Genomic DNA, 20848 nt, shown 5'->3' on the forward strand with positions numbered 1-20848 from the left:
AGGATACACGCCACTCAGAAATAGAAATCCAGAACAACAACAACGTGAGGACATTGTGTGCTCGCTGTTCCAGCAATGCCATTTCTTCCACTGCACTGTAAGGACACTGTTACTGCTCCCAGTGTAAAACAAGCCATGGCCTCATTTCCACTTATGGTAATGTGATATGTTAACCCTTATCCTGACTAGTTAGAAGGAAAGCAATGATGGTTTATTCTATATTATACGCTAAAGAAAACTAATCTACATGTTACATGTACTAATTTTCAGAGGAAAAATCTAAAAACATCAGTAACTACCCTCAAATATATATTTTAGCCTATTCATGCATAGATTCCCAATGTAAGAAGGTGAAATATAAATTGAGAAAAACAACAACAAAATCCTAAAGGAAACCTGTTACCTTCTCTACCTTTAGGATGTTATGTAGAAGGAGGAGCTGATCCCAGTGATGTACGTTTAATGAGAAAAGTTTCAGTAAAACGTGCATTTGATTAATTGAATTCACTGGTGTTTATATAGAGTCCAGTGGGTGGGACTATTCAGTGATTGACAGGCTTCTCTGTATGACTGTGCATGCAGAGATAGTTGTTGATCACTAGTAGAACGGCCCACTAGACTCCTATGTAAACAGACACCAAGAATTTTAATTAATAAAATACTAGATATACTCAATTTTTTCCACAAATCTATATATTATTTTGCTCAGCTTCTATATACCACGTCCACATTTCAGACTTCGTGCACAATGTGACACATTCCCTTAAGGCTTGCTTCACATGTCAGTGATTCTGGTACGTTTGTGCTTTTTTTTTTTTCTACGTACCAGAATCACTGACATACGCAGACCCATTATGATCAATGGGTCTGCTCACACATCAGTGATTTTTCACTGAATGTGTCTCCGTGCGGCGTACCCGCGTGTCAGTGATTGCCGCACGGAGACATGTCCATTTTTTTCTGGCATCACTGATGTCCCACGGACCACGCAGTGGTGTGATCCGTGAAACGCGTGCTAGAAAAAAAGATGTGCTGGGAGTATATTATAGAGATTCCTGCTCATGACTAACGAAAAATCTTACCTCGACATATATAATATATAAAGGTGTATGTGTATGTCCGCTAACAAAATCTGCGCCATCGCATTTACAATCACAGCATTTTGCACAGCCACCTTATTTGACTTAGGAAACGTCATTGACTATGTTTTGAGGGGAAAATTTAATGCCACACTTTATGGTTATTCGCAAAAAACCTGCTTACATTAAAGTCAATGGAGCTGGGAATGGATCTGTTATTATAGACGCCGATTATAGACAGAGAAGGAGACATACACACGCGCATGCAGAAAGACTCACAGAAAGACACAGACAGAAAGAGATACAGACACACACACACAAGGTAAGAGAGACACACACACACACAGAAAGAAAGAGACATACATACAGAAAGACACATATACAGAGAAAGACAGGCACACAGAAAGAGACCGAAAAATACACACGCAAAGAAACATGGAACATCATAGATCACACACACACACACACACACACACACACACACACACACACACACACACACACACACACACACACACACACACACACACACACACGTACACACGTCTTAGGGAACATCATAGATTATGTTTTGATGGGAAATTTAACCCTATGCTTTTAACAGTCAGTCACCAAAACACAAACCTGCTTACATTAGTCAACGGAGATGGGAACGGATCTGTTAATATAGACTCCTGTTATGGACAGAGAAACAGAAACGCACACACGCAGAAAGACATACACAGACAGATACAGACAGTAACACAGACAAAAAGACACACGCACACAGAAAGAGACACACTCAAAAAAAGACACACACAGAAACATTTGACTCAGGGAACATCATAGACTATGTTTTGAGGGGCAAATTTAACCCTACGCTTTAAGTCATTCACCAAAATAACCTGCTTACATTAGTCAATGGAGCTGGGAACGGATCTGTTATTATAGACTCCTGTCATGGACACACACACACACACACATACACACACACACACACACACACACACACACACACACACACACACACACGACTTAGGGAACATCATAGACTATGTTTTGCTGGAGAATTTAACCCCACGCTTTACAGTTATTCGCAAAAAACCCCCCGCTTACTTACTGTTTGGATGTGTGAGGTAATATATTGGCTATTTTGACAGCCTGGATATTTATCAGGTGGTCTATAACAACGAATCACAGGTATTATTCTATTTTGTTACAGGTCATTAATATGAGCTCTGATCAGTTTCTATGGGCAACAAAACCCATTACTAGTATAAGACAGCTTATGTCCCAGCTAATATGATTTTGGTGGTGAGAGGGAGAGAGAGAGAGAGATTGTGAGCGAGAGTGTTAGAGAGGGAGAAGGAGAGATGGAGAAAGGGAGACTGGGAGAGAGACAGAGACAGAGAAAGAGACTTAGTTACTATCCCAGTCAACGCCGGGTACTGCAGCTAGAACAATAATAAATATAAACATAGCAACAAAAAGAGGAAAATATCCTCCAAAAATTAAGTATTACTTACAGCAAGATGGGCTGCAGTGTGTACATCGCCCTGGCCAAAAACTAGTACTCTAGCAGGATACAGCTAAACCCCCACTAAAGTGGAAGCGTCACAGGTGCAGGAGGAGCAAATCACACACACACCTCCATGGAATGGAGAAGGGCGATTGCTAGATGATAAAACTGCACACTAGTGGCTTGCATAGAGCGCTGTTCACATATGCAGATAACACAGTCACAAACCCGCAGCCTGTTAGGTGACGCCCATACTATTAGATCAGGCGGGCTGCCAAGCCGTACCCCACCGTGTATCATGCACGGACAGACACTCTACAGTGCAAGGCCCAACAGAAAGGGGCCTGGCTATATCCTGTCCAAAAAAATAAATGAGGTTTTTGTTGGTATTTATGGCCATAAAAACGTAAGCCTACAACCCGCGCCACGGAACCTCATGCATGCTCCTGCACCTGTGACGCTTCCACTTTAGTGGGAGTTTAGCTGTATCCTGCTAGAGTATTAGTGTTTGGCCAGGGCGATGTACACACTGCAGCCCATCTTGCTGTAAGTAATACTTAATTTTTGGAGGATATTTTCCTCTTTTTATTGCTATGTTTATATTTAGTGTAGGTGTGACGCCCTGGGCAAGCCAGGGGTCACAGGTCATAACACCACCACACCCTACACCCCAGTTAGGAACAACTAGGCTAACCCAAAATCCTTGTTGCCTTCCTCCAGGGGCTGATGTCCACACCAGGGGGTGGGCCAGGCGGTTGGCTCCGCCCACCGAGGAGTTCACAGCCCTGGAGGCGGGAAGAACCAGGCAGTGGAGCTCAGGCAGAGCTTGAGTGAGGAACAGAGATGAGTTTAGGAGGAGGAAGTAGAAGGAAGTGGTAAAGGAGGACAGTGAGAGAAGGAGTAAAAAGTGACAGTTAAGAAAGCCTGAAGCTGGTCCGGGTGTGTGCCCCGGACTGAGAGACAGCAAGGTCAGCAGACGGCGGTGACTGTCCGCAGGGGTGACTGCTTGGAGGTTGCTGGAAGGACCGCGGACGGGTGGTGACCCGGCGGTCTGGAGCAGTATACGAAGAACAGTCAGCACCAGTGGCAGGGGCCTTTCGGATCCCGGCAAGGCTAGGAGTCGCCGTGAATTTGCCAAATCCGTCAGTGAAGGGGACGACTGTCCCCCAACAACCAACTCCCGATTGAAGGCAACAGTCCAACCGTAACAGAGAGACACCGCCACCGCCAGGGCACCAGTTTCTCAGGGCCAGCGCCTGCGGGCAAAGTAGGGCTCCTCCGGCCCATATCCAAGCCGGGGAGCGGGTTACCGGTGGGAACCCATCGCAACCATCATCATCTTAGGTGCAGGAAAAAGGGACCGTCACCGTAAACTACTGGGGAAAGCAAGTGCAGCCGTCCGTGGGAACAGTCTTTCCAGCCGTGTGTTTTACCGAGAACTGTGTCATCGTCTCAGGCTGAGTGAGTACCACAGTGCCGCAAGGCACAGAGCTGCCCCCGCGTCCCTGCACCCCACCAAGCCCTGCATCACCCACCTCATCACTGGGCCCCGGGACAACCAACCCCCTACCCATGGAGGGGAGGACTAACCTCTAGCTGCTCAATACCATCACTCCCGGGATCCCCATACAGAGCAGCGGTGGTGTCCACAAATCACCACAACCGTGGGTGGCGTCACGGACAATAAACTATCCCAAATCCCAATCCCCTTTCACTCACGGGCGAGGAGCGCCGCTCGAGTCCCCGGGATCCGGCCCATCGCTCGAGCCACCGAGCAGCAGCAGCAGGCTGCAGCAGCTGCAGCGGCAGCCGGACCCGAGCAGTAGGGAGAGCGCGGCGTCCCCTCCTCCGCCCGTGACAACTTGGCGTCACGAACAGGATCTTACCGCTCTGCCGTTGGGTAGAGGTGCGCCTTGTGACCACCGGAGGTATCCGGCCGGAAAATTTCAGAAGTCGCCATCTTTGGCGCGAAAAGTTCCCTCTCGAGCGTCTTCTCGAGTAGCAGAGGCGCGAAGGCCAAAACCCCGCCCCGATAGAGGAGGGGCCGGAAAGAGGCTAAGGGGGATGGAAACAAGATGTCTGCGCCCGACGGAGCCGCTGGAGGAGCGGTGGTCGCAGCCGCATGTAACTAGCGCTGTAGCGTGCAGGAACGCCAGGACTCTGCTGAAACACGTTCCTGGATCCAGAAGCAAGATGTGCCAGAAGCTCCAGGCCCAAGTCCACTTCATGCTGGCGAAGTGGACGTCGGAGATGAAGGGCCTGGCCGCAACCGTTTGGGCATCCGAAGTGGAGGTGGTCTCAGAGGAGCGGGTAAGCGACCCATGCCCCTATGTCCCCGAGGGATCGGTCGATACGGCTGAGGGGCCCGGCCTGCTGCCGTCCACCACGCTACCTCCCTCACTGCCCATGCCTGCGGCCAACGCCCCGACCGACCCGTTACCCCTGCCACCGGTAGCGGAGCCCGCAGCATCTGTGGGAGAGGGCCCAGACCTGTGGCCCCCGGGCCTTACCTTTACCACCACCCTGGCACCCGTCCCGGCTTCCATCCCAGCCGCGACGGAGATGATGACGGCCCCGGCAGTCCGTCCGGCCGCAGCGGAGGCAATCCTCGATCAAACGCCAACACCGCAAGTCACGTTGACCGCTCCCAGGCACCGGGCCTCGGCTGAGGCACGGCGGGGATGTAGCTGCCAGGAGGCAGAGCAGGCCATGTCACAGCGGGGTCCCTCATTGCTGAAGGTGCCGGTTGTAGCCGACACGGAGGGACTCCAGCTGGGCCCGTCCCCCACACAGGCTGACCCAGAGCAGGCCACTGATTGGTGGGGCCCACGGCAGTATGAGAGGCCGGTCGTAGCCGGCGCCGAGGGCACCCAGGTGGGCCTGGCTCCTGAGCGGGAGTTGCGGATGTGCATGCCCGCATTTATGTGAGAAAGAGTGGCAGCGGGATGCCGTTGCACCGTCCCCGTTGGGACCACCAGTGTGTGTGTTTTGAGTTTGAAAAATGATTACCGAACAGTCATCTGATTAACCGTGATTGGAAACCAGCCGTTGCCGGCACCGTTGTCCCCGTGGGGACCGTTTAAAAAGTTGCATAAGGGACTTTTTATGGACAAGCCCGTGAACTTGCAGGGCAACCACAAACGTTAGTGGCATGTAAATAAGTTGTTTTACCGTTACCGTTTCCGCAGTTTCCGCCTCCGGAGAGACAGGTTGGAGGGAGGGCCCACAGCAGAGCAGGCTGGGGCCCAGCCACCACAGGAACCGGTGGCTACCCTCTGGAGGGGAAGGACAGATCCCGCTCGGGTGACTTGTGCTGGACTGGGGTCAAGGGGTGCTGCCTGGGTTTTAGGGGCAGCATCAGGGCCAGGTTGCTTGGGTGGGAGAGAGCGGAAACCGTAACCGTAGACCGTTTGTAACGTTTACAAGCACTGAACCTCCCGATGTGGGATGATGTCATAAATTGTTATGTTTACCGTTTTACCTTTTATATATTTTCAGAAAATAAAACCGGTGTTGGACGGGCAGCCCGCGGACGGTCTGCATTTTGCTAAGGGGGAATGTGACGCCCTGGGCAAGCCAGGGGTCACAGATCATAACACCACCACACCCTACACCCCAGTTAGGAACAACTAGGCTAACCCAAAATCCTTGTTGCCTTCCTCCAGGGGCTGATGTCCACACCAGGGGGTGGGCCAGGCGATTGGCTCCGCCCACCGAGGAGTTCACAGCCCTGGAGGCGGGAAGAACCAGGCAGTGGAGCTCAGGCAGAGCTTGAGTGAGGAACAGAGACGAGTTTAGGAGGAGGAAGTAGAAGGAAGTGGTAAAGGAGGACAGTGAGAGAAGGAGTAAAAAGTGACAGTTAAGAAAACCTGAAGCTGGTCCGGGTGTGTGCCCCGGACTGAGAGACAGCAAGGTCAGCAGACGGCGGTGACTGTCCGCAGGGGTGACTGCTTGGAGGTTGCTGGAAGGACCGCGGACGGGTGGTGACCCGGCGGTCTGGAGCAGTATACGAAGAACAGTCAGCACCAGTGGCAGGGGCCTTTCGGATCCCGGCAAGGCTAGGAGTCGCCGTGAATTTGCCAAATCCGTCAGTGAAGGGGACGACTGTCCCCCAACAACCAACTCCCGATTGAAGGCAACAGTCCAACCGTAACAGAGAGACACCGCCACCGCCAGGGCACCAGTTTCTCAGGGCCAGCGCCTGCGGGCAAAGTAGGGCTCCTCCGGCCCATATCCAAGCCGGGGAGCGGGTTACCGGTGGGAACCCATCGCAACCATCATCATCTTAGGTGCAGGAAAAAGGGACCGTCACCGTAAACTACTGGGGAAAGCAAGTGCAGCCGTCCGTGGGAACAGTCTTTCCAGCCGTGTGTTTTACCGAGAACTGTGTCATCGTCTCAGGCTGAGTGAGTACCACAGTGCCGCAAGGCACAGAGCTGCCCCCGCGTCCCTGCACCCCACCAAGCCCTGCATCACCCACCTCATCACTGGGCCCCGGGACAACCAACCCCCTACCCATGGAGGGGAGGACTAACCTCTAGCTGCTCAATACCATCACTCCCGGGATCCCCATACAGAGCAGCGGTGGTGTCCACAAATCACCACAACCGTGGGTGGCGTCACGGACAATAAACTATCCCAAATCCCAATCCCCTTTCACTCACGGGCGAGGAGCGCCGCTCGAGTCCCCGGGATCCGGCCCATCGCTCGAGCCACCGAGCAGCAGCAGCAGGCTGCAGCAGCTGCAGCGGCAGCCGGACCCGAGCAGTAGGGAGAGCGCGGCGTCCCCTCCTCCGCCCGTGACAACTTGGCGTCACGAACAGGATCTTACCGCTCTGCCGTTGGGTAGAGGTGCGCCTTGTGACCACCGGAGGTATCCGGCCGGAAAATTTCAGAAGTCGCCATCTTTGGCGCGAAAAGTTCCCTCTCGAGCGTCTTCTCGAGTAGCAGAGGCGCGAAGGCCAAAACCCCGCCCCGATAGAGGAGGGGCCGGAAAGAGGCTAAGGGGGATGGAAACAAGATGTCTGCGCCCGACGGAGCCGCTGGAGGAGCGGTGGTCGCAGCCGCATGTAACTAGCGCTGTAGCGTGCAGGAACGCCAGGACTCTGCTGAAACACGTTCCTGGATCCAGAAGCAAGATGTGCCAGAAGCTCCAGGCCCAAGTCCACTTCATGCTGGCGAAGTGGACGTCGGAGATGAAGGGCCTGGCCGCAACCGTTTGGGCATCCGAAGTGGAGGTGGTCTCAGAGGAGCGGGTAAGCGACCCATGCCCCTATGTCCCCGAGGGATCGGTCGATACGGCTGAGGGGCCCGGCCTGCTGCCGTCCACCACGCTACCTCCCTCACTGCCCATGCCTGCGGCCAACGCCCCGACCGACCCGTTACCCCTGCCACCGGTAGCGGAGCCCGCAGCATCTGTGGGAGAGGGCCCAGACCTGTGGCCCCCGGGCCTTACCTTTACCACCACCCTGGCACCCGTCCCGGCTTCCATCCCAGCCGCGACGGAGATGATGACGGCCCCGGCAGTCCGTCCGGCCGCAGCGGAGGCAATCCTCGATCAAACGCCAACACCGCAAGTCACGTTGACCGCTCCCAGGCACCGGGCCTCGGCTGAGGCACGGCGGGGATGTAGCTGCCAGGAGGCAGAGCAGGCCATGTCACAGCGGGGTCCCTCATTGCTGAAGGTGCCGGTTGTAGCCGACACGGAGGGACTCCAGCTGGGCCCGTCCCCCACACAGGCTGACCCAGAGCAGGCCACTGATTGGTGGGGCCCACGGCAGTATGAGAGGCCGGTCGTAGCCGGCGCCGAGGGCACCCAGGTGGGCCTGGCTCCTGAGCGGGAGTTGCGGATGTGCATGCCCGCATTTATGTGAGAAAGAGTGGCAGCGGGATGCCGTTGCACCGTCCCCGTTGGGACCACCAGTGTGTGTGTTTTGAGTTTGAAAAATGATTACCGAACAGTCATCTGATTAACCGTGATTGGAAACCAGCCGTTGCCGGCACCGTTGTCCCCGTGGGGACCGTTTAAAAAGTTGCATAAGGGACTTTTTATGGACAAGCCCGTGAACTTGCAGGGCAACCACAAACGTTAGTGGCATGTAAATAAGTTGTTTTACCGTTACCGTTTCCGCAGTTTCCGCCTCCGGAGAGACAGGTTGGAGGGAGGGCCCACAGCAGAGCAGGCTGGGGCCCAGCCACCACAGGAACCGGTGGCTACCCTCTGGAGGGGAAGGACAGATCCCGCTCGGGTGACTTGTGCTGGACTGGGGTCAAGGGGTGCTGCCTGGGTTTTAGGGGCAGCATCAGGGCCAGGTTGCTTGGGTGGGAGAGAGCGGAAACCGTAACCGTAGACCGTTTGTAACGTTTACAAGCACTGAACCTCCCGATGTGGGATGATGTCATAAATTGTTATGTTTACCGTTTTACCTTTTATATATTTTCAGAAAATAAAACCGGTGTTGGACGGGCAGCCCGCGGACGGTCTGCATTTTGCTAAGGGGGAATGTGACGCCCTGGGCAAGCCAGGGGTCACAGATCATAACACCACCACACCCTACACCCCAGTTAGGAACAACTAGGCTAACCCAAAATCCTTGTTGCCTTCCTCCAGAGGCTGATGTCCACACCAGGGGGTGGGCCAGGCGATTGGCTCCGCCCACCGAGGAGTTCACAGCCCTGGAGGCGGGAAGAACCAGGCAGTGGAGCTCAGGCAGAGCTTGAGTGAGGAACAGAGACGAGTTTAGGAGGAGGAAGTAGAAGGAAGTGGTAAAGGAGGACAGTGAGAGAAGGAGTAAAAAGTGACAGTTAAGAAAACCTGAAGCTGGTCCGGGTGTGTGCCCCGGACTGAGCGACAGCAAGGTCAGCAGACGGCGGTGACTGTCCGCAGGGGTGACTGCTTGGGGGTTGCTGGAAGGACCGCGGACGGGTGGTGACCCGGCGGTCTGGAACAGTATACGAAGAACAGTCAGCACCAGTGGCAGGGGCCCTTCGGATCCCGGCAAGGCTAGGAGTCGCCGTGAATTTGCCAAATCCGTCAGTGAAGGGGACGACTGTCCCCCAACAACCAAGTCCCGATTGAAGGCAACAGTCCAACCGTAACAGAGAGACACCGCCACCGCCAGGGCACCAGTTTCTCAGGGCCAGCGCCTGCGGGCAAAGTAGGGCTCCTCCGGCCCATATCCAAGCCGGGGAGCGGGTTACCGGTGGGAACCCATCGCAACCATCATCATCTTAGGTGCAGGAAAAAGGGACCGTCACCGTCAACTACTGGGGAAAGCAAGTGCAGCCGTCCGTGGGAACCGTCTTTCCAGCCGTGTGTTTTACCGAGAACTGTGTCATCGTCTCAGGCTGAGTGAGTACCACAGTGCCGCAAGGCACAGAACTGCCCCCACGTCCCTGCACCCCACCGAGCCCTGCATCACCCACTTCATCACTGGGCCCCGGGACAACCAACCCCCTACCCACGGAGGGGAGGACTAACATCTAGCTGCTCCATACCATCACTCCCGGGATCCCCATACAGAGCAGCGGTGGTGCCCACAAATCACCACAACCGTGGGTGGCGTCACGGACAATAAACTATCCCAAAACACCAAATCCCCTTTTCACTCACGGGCGAGGAGCGCCGCTCGAGTCCCCGGGATCCGGCCCATCGCTCGAGCCACCGAGCAGCCGCGGCAGCCGGACCCGAGCAGTAGGGAGAGCGCGGCGTCCCCTCCTCCGCCCGCGACATAGGGACCTACAAGTATGAGAAGGGCTTTGATAGGTTAAAACAAGTAGGTAAGAAGCTGTAATGAGTGTCAGTGCTTGGTTTGAACAGTCATGGTTTGAATAGTGACTCTCTTTAACCCTAGAACGCATACCTGGGGCCTCGCAGGCCTGCTAGGTTACTTGTTTTCTATGGTGCGTTCTAGGTAGGTTGTGGTTCTATATGGTAGGTTGTGCGTTCTAGGTTAAGGTACATAAAAAGTTTAAGACATTAACTTGGCCTCCAAACTCTCAAGATCTCAATCTGATTAAGCATTTGGTGGATTTGCTGGAAAACACGTCTGATTCATGGAGGCACCAACTTACAATTTACTGGACTTGATATGCCACAACAGCTTGATACCAGGTACCGTAGGTCACCTTCAGATGTCTTGTGGACTCCATTCCTTATCAAATAAGAGCTGATTGGCTACACAGTGGATTGCCATACAATGATAAGAGGTTTTAATGTTATAGGTGATCAGTGTATATGTGTCTGAAAAATTTCCACATGATGCCACCACAGCTCAGAAGTAGTTTTTCTCTAATAGGTATTGCCATTATGTATGCTGACTTAATGCCCCATTATTACAGAGTGGTTTTATAATTACTCTTAGGCGGGCTTTGCACGTTGCGACATCGCAAGCCGATGCTGCGATGTCGCACGCAATAGTCCCCGCCCCCGTCGCAGGTACAATATCTTGTGAAAGCTGGCGTAGCGAAAATTATCGCTACGCCGGCTTCACATGCACTCACCTGCCCTGCGATCGTCGCTCTGGCCGGCGACCCGCCTCCTTATTAAGGGGGCGGGTCGTGCGGCGTCACTGCGACGTCACACGGCAGGCGGCCAATAGGAGCGGAGGGGCAGAGATGAGCGGGATGTAAACATCCCGCCCACCTCCTTCGTTCCGCATATCCTACGGAAGCCGCGGTGTCACCGGTAGGAGATGTTCCTCGCTCCTGCGGCTTCACACACAGCGATGTGTGCTGCCGCAGGAGCGAGGAACAACATCGGACCGTCGCGTCAGCGTAATAATGGTTTACGCCGACGCTGCACCGATGATACGATTACGACGCTTTTGCGCTCGTTAATCGTATCATCGAACCTTTACACACTACGATGTCGCATGCGATGCCGGAAGTACGTCATTTTCAATTTGACCCCACCGACATCGCACCTGCGATGTCGTAGTGTGCAAAGCCCGCCTTAGTCTTTATAGACAGCATAGAACTGCTACTGAGATACTGTGCAGCATAGGAATCTGCTCCAGAGGCAGGAAGAAATGAGGTGGGGTGCAGCAGAGATAGGGGAGAAAGAGCAGGTTATATCTGATATCCTGTGATTCAAGGGATGGAATGTCTGCGATAATCATGTGTAAAATTTACCAGACATTATATAAGCAGGAGATAAATACTCAAAGCACAGCCATTTGACTGTCAGCCTGGATTATTGAGGCATTTTATCTACAATCCGTACACAAGTAAGTGTTAAATCAGGGGTGGGGAACCTCTTTTCTGCCGGGGACCATTTGGAAATTTAAAACTACCTTCGTGGGCCACAAAAAATTATCAACTTGAAAATTACCCTACTATATTTGGTCAAATAATAAATTAACTCACCCCTTCTCCCCTACTGTGGTAGCTCGAGCTGCTTCTCTTTGGTGTGGCTGTGCTGTTAGGTGATATTGATCATGTTGCATCTCACAACTGCTTTTCCAGGTTTGTCTCGGTCTGGAGTGCATCTAATTCTTTGTGAAAAGATTGGGAAATCATATACATGACGTATGAGACGTTGAGGGCATATATACATCACAGTTGGGGCTGGGGGCATATATACATCACAGTTGGGGCTGGGGGCATATATACATCACAGTTGAGGCTGGGGGCATATATACATCACAGTTGGGGCTGGAGGCATATATATACATCACAGTTGGGGCTGGAGGCATGTATACATCACAGTTGGGGCTGGGAGCATATACATCACATGAGAGGCTGGGGGCATTTACATCACAGGAGAGGCTGGGGCATATAGAGCACAGTGGGGCACAGACAGCACTGGGGGGTATGAACAGCACTGAGGGGGCACGGACAGCTGTGGTGGTGGCGGCACAGACAGTACCGGGCAGCACAGACTGCTCTAGGGGGTCACAGACAGGACTGAGGGACAAGGACAGCACTAGGAGGCACGGACAGCACTTGAGTAGCACGGACAACACTGGTGGTGGCACGGACAGCACTAGGTGGCACGGACAGCAATAGGGGGGCAAGGACAGGACTAGGGGGTATGGACAGTACTGGAGGAGCATATACATTACCGGGGGGCATAGACAGCACTGGTGGGACATGGACAACAGTGGGGGGTACACAGGACCCTATCAGTCATAGCAAGAGAAGTTTGTTGTTCCAAGTCTGTGATTTCGAGAATATTGCATCTTTCTAACATCACAAACTCTTTCAAGCCTCTCAAGAAGGCTGGTCGCCCTCGCAAGAGAGGACATGATAATGCGGAGACTCTTCATGGGTAATAGTTTCAACACTGCAACTGGAATTGCTCACCAGTTCAGCATGGAACAGGTTAAGGATCTGTCTCATCATACAGTGTCACAACGTTTAAGAGCATTTGTACTGAAAGCTCACTCTGCAGTGACCAAACCTCCAGCAGAAAGAATCAAAAGGCTATACTTGCCTTTGCTGAGGAGCATAATGTGTGGACAAACAAGAATTGGTCCACAGTTCATTTTAGTGATGAAAACAAGTTTAATTTATTTGGGTCTTATGGGAAACATTATGTTTGTCAACAAACTGTGGTAAGACTGAACCCAAAGTGTGTTAAGAAATCAGTGAAATGTGGTGGAGGAAGTGTCATAGTTTGGAGAATGTTTTCTGCAGCAGGAGTTGGGCCTCTGATACAGCTACATGGCAGAGTGAATGCAAGTGTGTATCAGAACTTTTTTCAACAATATGTGATTCCTTACTTTCCCCCTGTCACACAGCAAAAAGGGTAAATCAGTTCCTTGAAACATAAAACAAAGAAGCAATGAAATGGCCAGCCCAGAATCCTGAGCTAAACCCAATTGAAAACCTCTGGAAAATCCTTGGTGACAAGAAACCCACAATAGTCAAGGAACTGTGGAAGAGACTGGAAGAAGAGTGGACCAAAATCACACCAGAGCAGTGTAAGAGACTAGTGATGTCCTGTGGCCGCAGATGTGCTGAATTCATTCAAAGCAAAGGCCTGTACACTTCCTACTGATTGATGACTGTTGTTACCTTCAGAAAATGTAGTAATCTTTCTCTGTGCTACTGTGCTGCCCCGGTGACGACCGGGGTGCTCGGATCCGGGGTGGTCGTGGCTCGAAGGGTCCGGACCCGGGCTCAGTGAGCACTCAAAACTTGAGAAGAGGTTATTTACAGGGGAGAAGTTCATTACGCCACCTGCGGGTTGCGGTAATGAGAGTACCGGAGCTGCTCGACGGAGTACTGGAGCAGATGGTGTGGGGCAGCAGGTAGGGAAGGCCCCGGACTCTGGGGTTTGGTAGATTTGGGAGGACAGGGTGCAGGGATCAGGGTACTCACTGTGGTTAGTCGTGGTGTTGGATCAGGTTTAAAAAGTAAACACACACACTGTAGGTAAACCAAAGTCTCTGTGTGCCGCTGCGGGAAGCCCGTCCAAGTACCGAGTCCCATCGGTGTCACTTAGTGATCCGGAGCCTGCCTCCATGCACTGTTTAGTGTCTGTGTAACCTACAGCTTGAAGCTGTAAGGTCCAGTTCTTCAGTTTTAAGTGAAGTCTTGCTCCTAAGGGCTGGCACTTGGGACTTCAGTGGGTTGCTTTGTTTGGAAAACCCTATCCCCCGCGTTGTGCTGATGTTGGTTGGGGTTTGTGGTGCTCATGGAGCTGACACCAGTTTCTTAGGTACCTGGAACCATGGGGGGTAGGCCCTGCACCCTGGGGAAAGGATGCAGTTCCCTGTAGCACCCTGATATATTCAGGGGCGCTACACTACAGTCATTGTTGTTTTCTAATTATGACTGCCACGTTTTGAGCAATATATGTTGATAAACTTTGGATCATTTGTAAAACATGGTTCTAGTGGCATGGTGCACCCCTTACAAAAAAAACCTTGAAATGTTGATCAATGTAGTTTACATTATTTCTGAAAAAAGCAAGTGATCATACCTTGTTCTCTAATTTTGATCTTCAGTGTATACCAACGTAAAAATACTGGATATCATCAAGTTAAGATCAAAGAAATGCAAGTACAATACATAGGTTATTGGAGGCTTAATTATAAACCAAGAAATGGAAAAAATTTTCAGAGAGTTTATGGATAAATCTGACAGAAAAAGTCATATCTAAAACATGCTGCATTTTGATATAAACACAAAAATCAATTATGCTTCAAACTTTAAAAAGAGCTGCAATAATACAACATTTTAGCCACTCTTCAAACTATTCTAGAAATATTGCATCACGTTTGACTGGATATGTATTATTTGCTGAGTCTATCGCAATCATACAAAACTGCAATTAGATTTCAGACGTTAACCTTATTGTAGTTCTTCTTTCCCAGGGTCTCTCCCATGGAATCAGATACCTTCCTTTTTGAGAATTGCAACAATTTTTCATTTTTTAATAAAGTTGAATTTAATAAATGTGTCTAATTTTTGGCCCTTCAGGCAGATATGCTCTCTTTTCACTTCATGTTCCAAACTCACGTGCATGGTGCAAATAACTAACAAATAAATTGCACCGCAAATAAAACAAGTGAAATGCATAAAAATGTCACAAAAATATTAGTAAATGTGGGTCTGTTTGTGGACATGGTGGTGGTTTCCCTGAAGGGTCTTCTTTGTCACCTTTTTTTGTCGCTTCCAGTAGCTTTGCCAACAACATCTATTTTCTCTTTCTTTTTTTCATAAAATCGAAGCTACTTGGACCCCTGCTGTTCGCCATCAACACTTTCAAGCTGGGACAGCTCACAGAGTCCCACGACTTCAAGTATCAATGTTAGGCTGGACTCACACTAGCGTATGGCATCCGATGCGAGAGCATCGGATGTGATATGCTAATGACCCCCGGTTCAAGCTCTGCTGCGAGTGTGAGCCGAGTGTCATGTGACTGTAACACGATCTTGCGATCGGGTCACAGCTGTGAAGGTGAGGGTGGGCGCTGCGGAGGAGAGGTTGGGGTTAATCCCCCCATCTCCTCCATTGTCAGCCTGTGCGTATATCGCACTGCACTGGGATAACATCCGAGTGCAGTCAGATGTTTCTCTCGCACCCGTTCACTTGAATAGGTGCGAGGGATACGGCTCTAGCAGAAAATCGCAGCATGCTGCCACTTTTCTTGCAACCAGAATCTGGATGCGAGAAAAGTTGACCAACAACTTTCCCTCATTAAGTAACATTCGTCAGAGTGCAATGCGAGATTTTCTCGCATTGCACTCGTCCGATTTTCACGCTCGTGTGAGCGTACCCTTATGCTAACGATACACATATCTACCTCTCTAGCCCCGATATCTGCTCCTCATTAACCAAAATCCCACAATGTCTGTCTTCTATTTCATCCTTCTTTTCTGCTCGATTTCTAAAATTCATCATGGACAAAACAGAATTCATCATCTTTCCCCCACCTCACTCTACCACTCCACCTGACCTATCCATCAAAGTAAGTGGATGCTCACTCGCTGCCTGGGGTAACCTTTGACTCTGCTCTCTCCTTGAAGTCACATAGCCAAGCCCTTTCCACCACCTACTGACTCCAACTCAAAAATATTTCCCAGACACATACATTCCTTGACCAAGAATCTTCAAAAACAATAGTGGACTACTGTAGCCTCCTGCTCTGTGGCCTCCCTTCTAACACTCTTACTCCCCTCCAATTTGTCCTAAATTATTCAACCCAACTAATCCACCTCTCCCCCGGTTATTCCCCAGCCTCTCTCCTTTCTGCCAATCTCTTCACTGGCTTCCCATTGATCAAAGACTCTATTTCAAAACCCTAAACATACCATCATCTTTGATTGAGATTTGATGTTCCTTGCTTGCTGTCCTGACGAAGGGAGCTGTGACTCCTGAAACGCGTAGACATGTGCATGCCAATAAAAAGAAGCATAAATCTCCATTGAATCCTCTGAGTCTTTGTTGCGGATTTACAACCCGTTTTCCTCGTCTACTTTCTGTTATCAGCCAAGTTTGGGACTGCTGCCGGACTTGGATTCTTACATGCGTGCATAGCGGTTGTGACTGGCACAACCATTATAGGTGAGTGTAACACTTTCTTTCACCCTCCCATCACCTGGGTAAGACCCTATTGCGCTTTCTCTTCCACAGCCCTTTTATTTACCTGTACCAGCCTTGAAATTTTCAAGATTATTGTATTTGTCTACGTATGCCCCTTTTTCACATGTAAAGCGCCATGGAATAAATGATACTATAATAATAAATAATAATAATACTTGAAGAATAGTCGGGTCACTTCTTTCAGCCATTTTCATGGCTTTTGATGCCTGACTCGGATAAAAGAAGGGGTAAATCTGCTTAGCAATGTCTAAACCAAAAAAGTTGTGCATATGTTCATCATTTTTTTTAATCTTTATTGAGCTCTTTTTGATGACTGTTTTAGAGGAATCCACCTAATAAGGTCGTATGCACATACCCTTACTGCCAGCAATTATGAACCGGATTCTTCATTTCTTCAAAAGATGCAATATCACACAAAACCACTAGATGTTGCCCTTTTCCCACAAGAACACTAACTATCCTAAACAAAATGTGTACTTCTGAAATGAAATGGTAAACAGAGTAAAGCGGGCTTTACACGCTACGATATCGTTAATGAATTATCGTCGGGGTCACGGTGCTTGTGATGCACATCCGGCGTCATTAACGATATCGCAGTGTGTGACACTTATGAGCGACCTTAAACGATCGCAAAAGCGGTCAAAATCGTTTGCCGCGGAGATGTCCTGAAACAAAGAATCGTTTCCTGCTTATTAGCGATGTTGTTCGTCGTTCCTGCGGAAGCACACATCTCTGTGTGTGACACCGCAGGAGCGACGAACATCTCCTTACCTGCGTCCACCGGCAATGCGGAAGGAAGGAGGTGGGTGGGATGTTATGTCCCGCTCATCTCCGCCCCTCCGCTTCTATTGGACGCCTGCCATGTGACGTCGCTGTGACGCCGCACGAACCGCCCCCTTAGAAAGGAGGCGGTTCGCCGGCCAGAGCGACGTCGCAGGGCAGGTAAGTGCGTGTGACGGGGACTAACGAGGTTGTGCGGCACGGGCAGCGATTTGCCCGTGTCACACAACTGACGGGGGCGGGTATGATCGCTTGCAATCTCGCTAGCAAGATCGCAGCGTGTAAAGCCCGCTTAAGTCTATCAATTCATTATTGAGGCAATCCATTGTTTCTCATCGCCTTTGCCATACGTAATATCTGGTTCATAATATCTTCTATGTTCTGTTCAGATAGTGGAAGCTTATGCATCAATAATATCCCTGGTTGCCATTTTGGTCCCATATAAAACTGGCTTTACTGAACATCTGGTTGGAATATGCATCATATATATTTAAAAGTGTAATACATTTTGGAGTGTACATATATATCTACCCATAATGTCTGTCTGCTTTGTCAAAAAAGTACAAATTTTAGCTTATATGAAGAGGTGAGTGGATCCAAGGAGGAATGAGTTGAGTCGAATTTCCGGAAATTTGCAGCTCCATACAAATTTGAATAATCTGTGATTACATTTTAAAGCAATGACAAAAAAAAAAATAAGCCCTGCACCAATTCACTAACGGGCAGGCTGTTGCTGAATTATCCTTTTTATTAGTCATGTGAACCCTGCCAGTGCCTAGCATTACTGGTTGATGTAATATTTTTCTGGGGTTAGCCGTTTGTCAACAAATTTTTAGAAACAAATTAAACATTATTGTGTCCAAAATGTGTACATGATACAGGCAATGAATATGTTAGGACGACAGAACCCCCCTAATATTACTGATAAGAATATGTGAGCGATATCAGCAGCACCACCAGAACGTCTGGAAACCTACGTCTAGGCAGTGATAGCAGAGTTGCCAACTAGATTTTTCACTTTTTCTGGACAACTTATCAAATAATCACAGACAGGCAATATTTTTGACGGACACATTGTAAAACAACAATAAAGCTACAGCCCATAATTCTGAGATGAAGTCATCAGCTGTATTCACTGTAAACTGTAAAATAATGATAATTGCAGTAAAAATAATTTGTACACGTTCCTTTAATATAAATAAATATAAATATAAATAAATAATATAATATAATAATATAAATAAAATCACGAACCCCTTAAATTTTATTTACGGAGAGGGAAGAGTGCCCTTTTTTACAAACTGTCCTAGAATTTCTGGACGGTTGGTGTGCCGCCCCCATGGAAGCAGCCGAGCTGCTCGGATCTGGGTCACTGTGGCTCAAGGGTCTCCGGACCCGGGGGGTCGTGCGGCAACTCAAATGAAAAGGGGTATTTACAGGGGAGTTGATGTATAGTTCGTGATGTCACCAGTGGTGTACGATAATTTGGGGAGTACTGCCGCTGCCGTTGGGAGTGCCCGGGGTGATGAAGTGGGGCAGCAAGGTGTCGTAGCCCTCCACAGGTAGGAGGAATGCCCCGGGACTCGGTGAGGGGTGCCGTGGGGTGCAGGGGTCACTCTCGTACTCACTCAGTCAATAAGCAGACGCTAACAACTGGGAAAACCAAGTCTGTGGGTATCGCTGCAACTGAGGGGTGCTCGTCCGGGTCCCGTCCCCTATAGTGTTGCCTGGTGATCCGTGACCTGCCTCCTGGCACTAAGTTTAACTTCAACGTGGTGGCCCAGTAGTATGGAACTTGCCGGGCCCCGCTCCCCACTGTGGCTAAGTATGGGAGCTTGCTCTCAGGGCTCACGCTGGGGATTTTCTGGACCGTTTTGGATTGGAAAGACCTATCCCCCTCGTTGCACTAATGCCCCGATTCTGGAGCGGGTGGGAACGGATCATAAAGGCTCCGTTCTCCTCAGGTGAATTGTCGGGTTGCCTGAAGCTACTCCCCGACCTAGGGTCCGTGTACCCCGTCGCGCCTTCGGTCCTGGACCGGTGACAGTGCTGTCCTCCTCCACCTTGCCACAATCTCCTGCGACCGGGGGTCCGACTCCTCTAGGCCCAAACCACCGTCTGCAACCTAGACATCTTCTCTAGGAGCCACCGCTCCCGACCTCCTCTGAGCTCCTCACGGTCCGAGGGTTACTTCCTCACTCGCCACTACTCGACTGACTACACTCCTGACCTCCCTTCCCTGACCACCCAGGTGGATGACTCTCTTCCACTCTAGCTGTCCACTGGTGTGCCTGGTGGGTGTGGTGCAGGGTGTATCTAGGGTTTGATTTGCTGTTGGAGGCAACACTTTTAGCTAGGGACCCAGAACCAAGAGGGAGGTGGAATACTGCACGGAAGGGCAGCTTGTGCAGTACCCTGTGATGACCTGATAGTCCAGGGGCGTCACATTGGCAATCCATAGTACAGGGTGGGCCATAAGTATAGATACACCCTGGGTGGGCCATAAATTTGGATACACCCTGATAAAAAAAGTAAAGTTGAATTCAAAATTATGGCTTTGCAGATGGCTACCATGGGCGTCAACCAGTAAGGTGATATCAGCAATCACTTCCATTTTATCAGGGTGATACTTATGGCCCACCCAGGGTGTATCCATACTTATGGCCCACCCTGTAGTATTTTGCCTTCTTTGCCTCAAGCACATTAGGGGGAGAATGAAGATGGCTTCATGGAGTATATTTACCATCACTCATCTCAATCACAGCAGGATGATGTAGCCTCTGACAGCAAACTTAACTGGAGGCAGTGATGTGCTCAGTTCACCTCCTCTGCCACCATAACACTTAATGTTCTACAGAGCGGAATCTCCATTTCCTCAATGACACCTGTTTCTGTTCTGACCCATAGCTCAATAATCCACAGGACCCTGAGGGCTAAGGAACATACTACACTAGATTTATTGGAATAGATCAGGGGTCTCAAACTCGGCTAGGTGTATGGGCCGCACAGAGAAAAAAAAATAATTTGGGGGGCCGCATTCTTTGCAGGACAAAGTTACATTTTATTGGTACCATATGTAATGTATATATATATATATTTTTTTTTGTTTTACACACCTTGGGATCACTGATTTTGAACATTTTCACTTGTTCATTATAGAAAACGTGCACATTCTTTGTTTTAATATAAACATTTTTTTTTTTTACATTTTATCCCTTTCTTGTAACTAATAGTCTTACAATTAGCACTATATAGAAATTTTGACCAACATCTTTTAGTAATGTTCCCCATATTGTTGTAACGTGCCCATCCTTGTCCCCTTGTACTATTGTGCCCCATCCCACAGTAATGTGCTCATCCTTGTCCCCTTGTAGTATTGTGCCCCATCCCACAGTAATGTGCTCACCCTTGTCCCCTTGTAGTATTGTACCCCATC

The sequence above is a fragment of the Anomaloglossus baeobatrachus genome, chromosome 4, assembly GCF_048569485.1.
Source record: "Anomaloglossus baeobatrachus isolate aAnoBae1 chromosome 4, aAnoBae1.hap1, whole genome shotgun sequence".
Classification (NCBI taxonomy): domain Eukaryota; kingdom Metazoa; phylum Chordata; class Amphibia; order Anura; family Aromobatidae; genus Anomaloglossus; species Anomaloglossus baeobatrachus.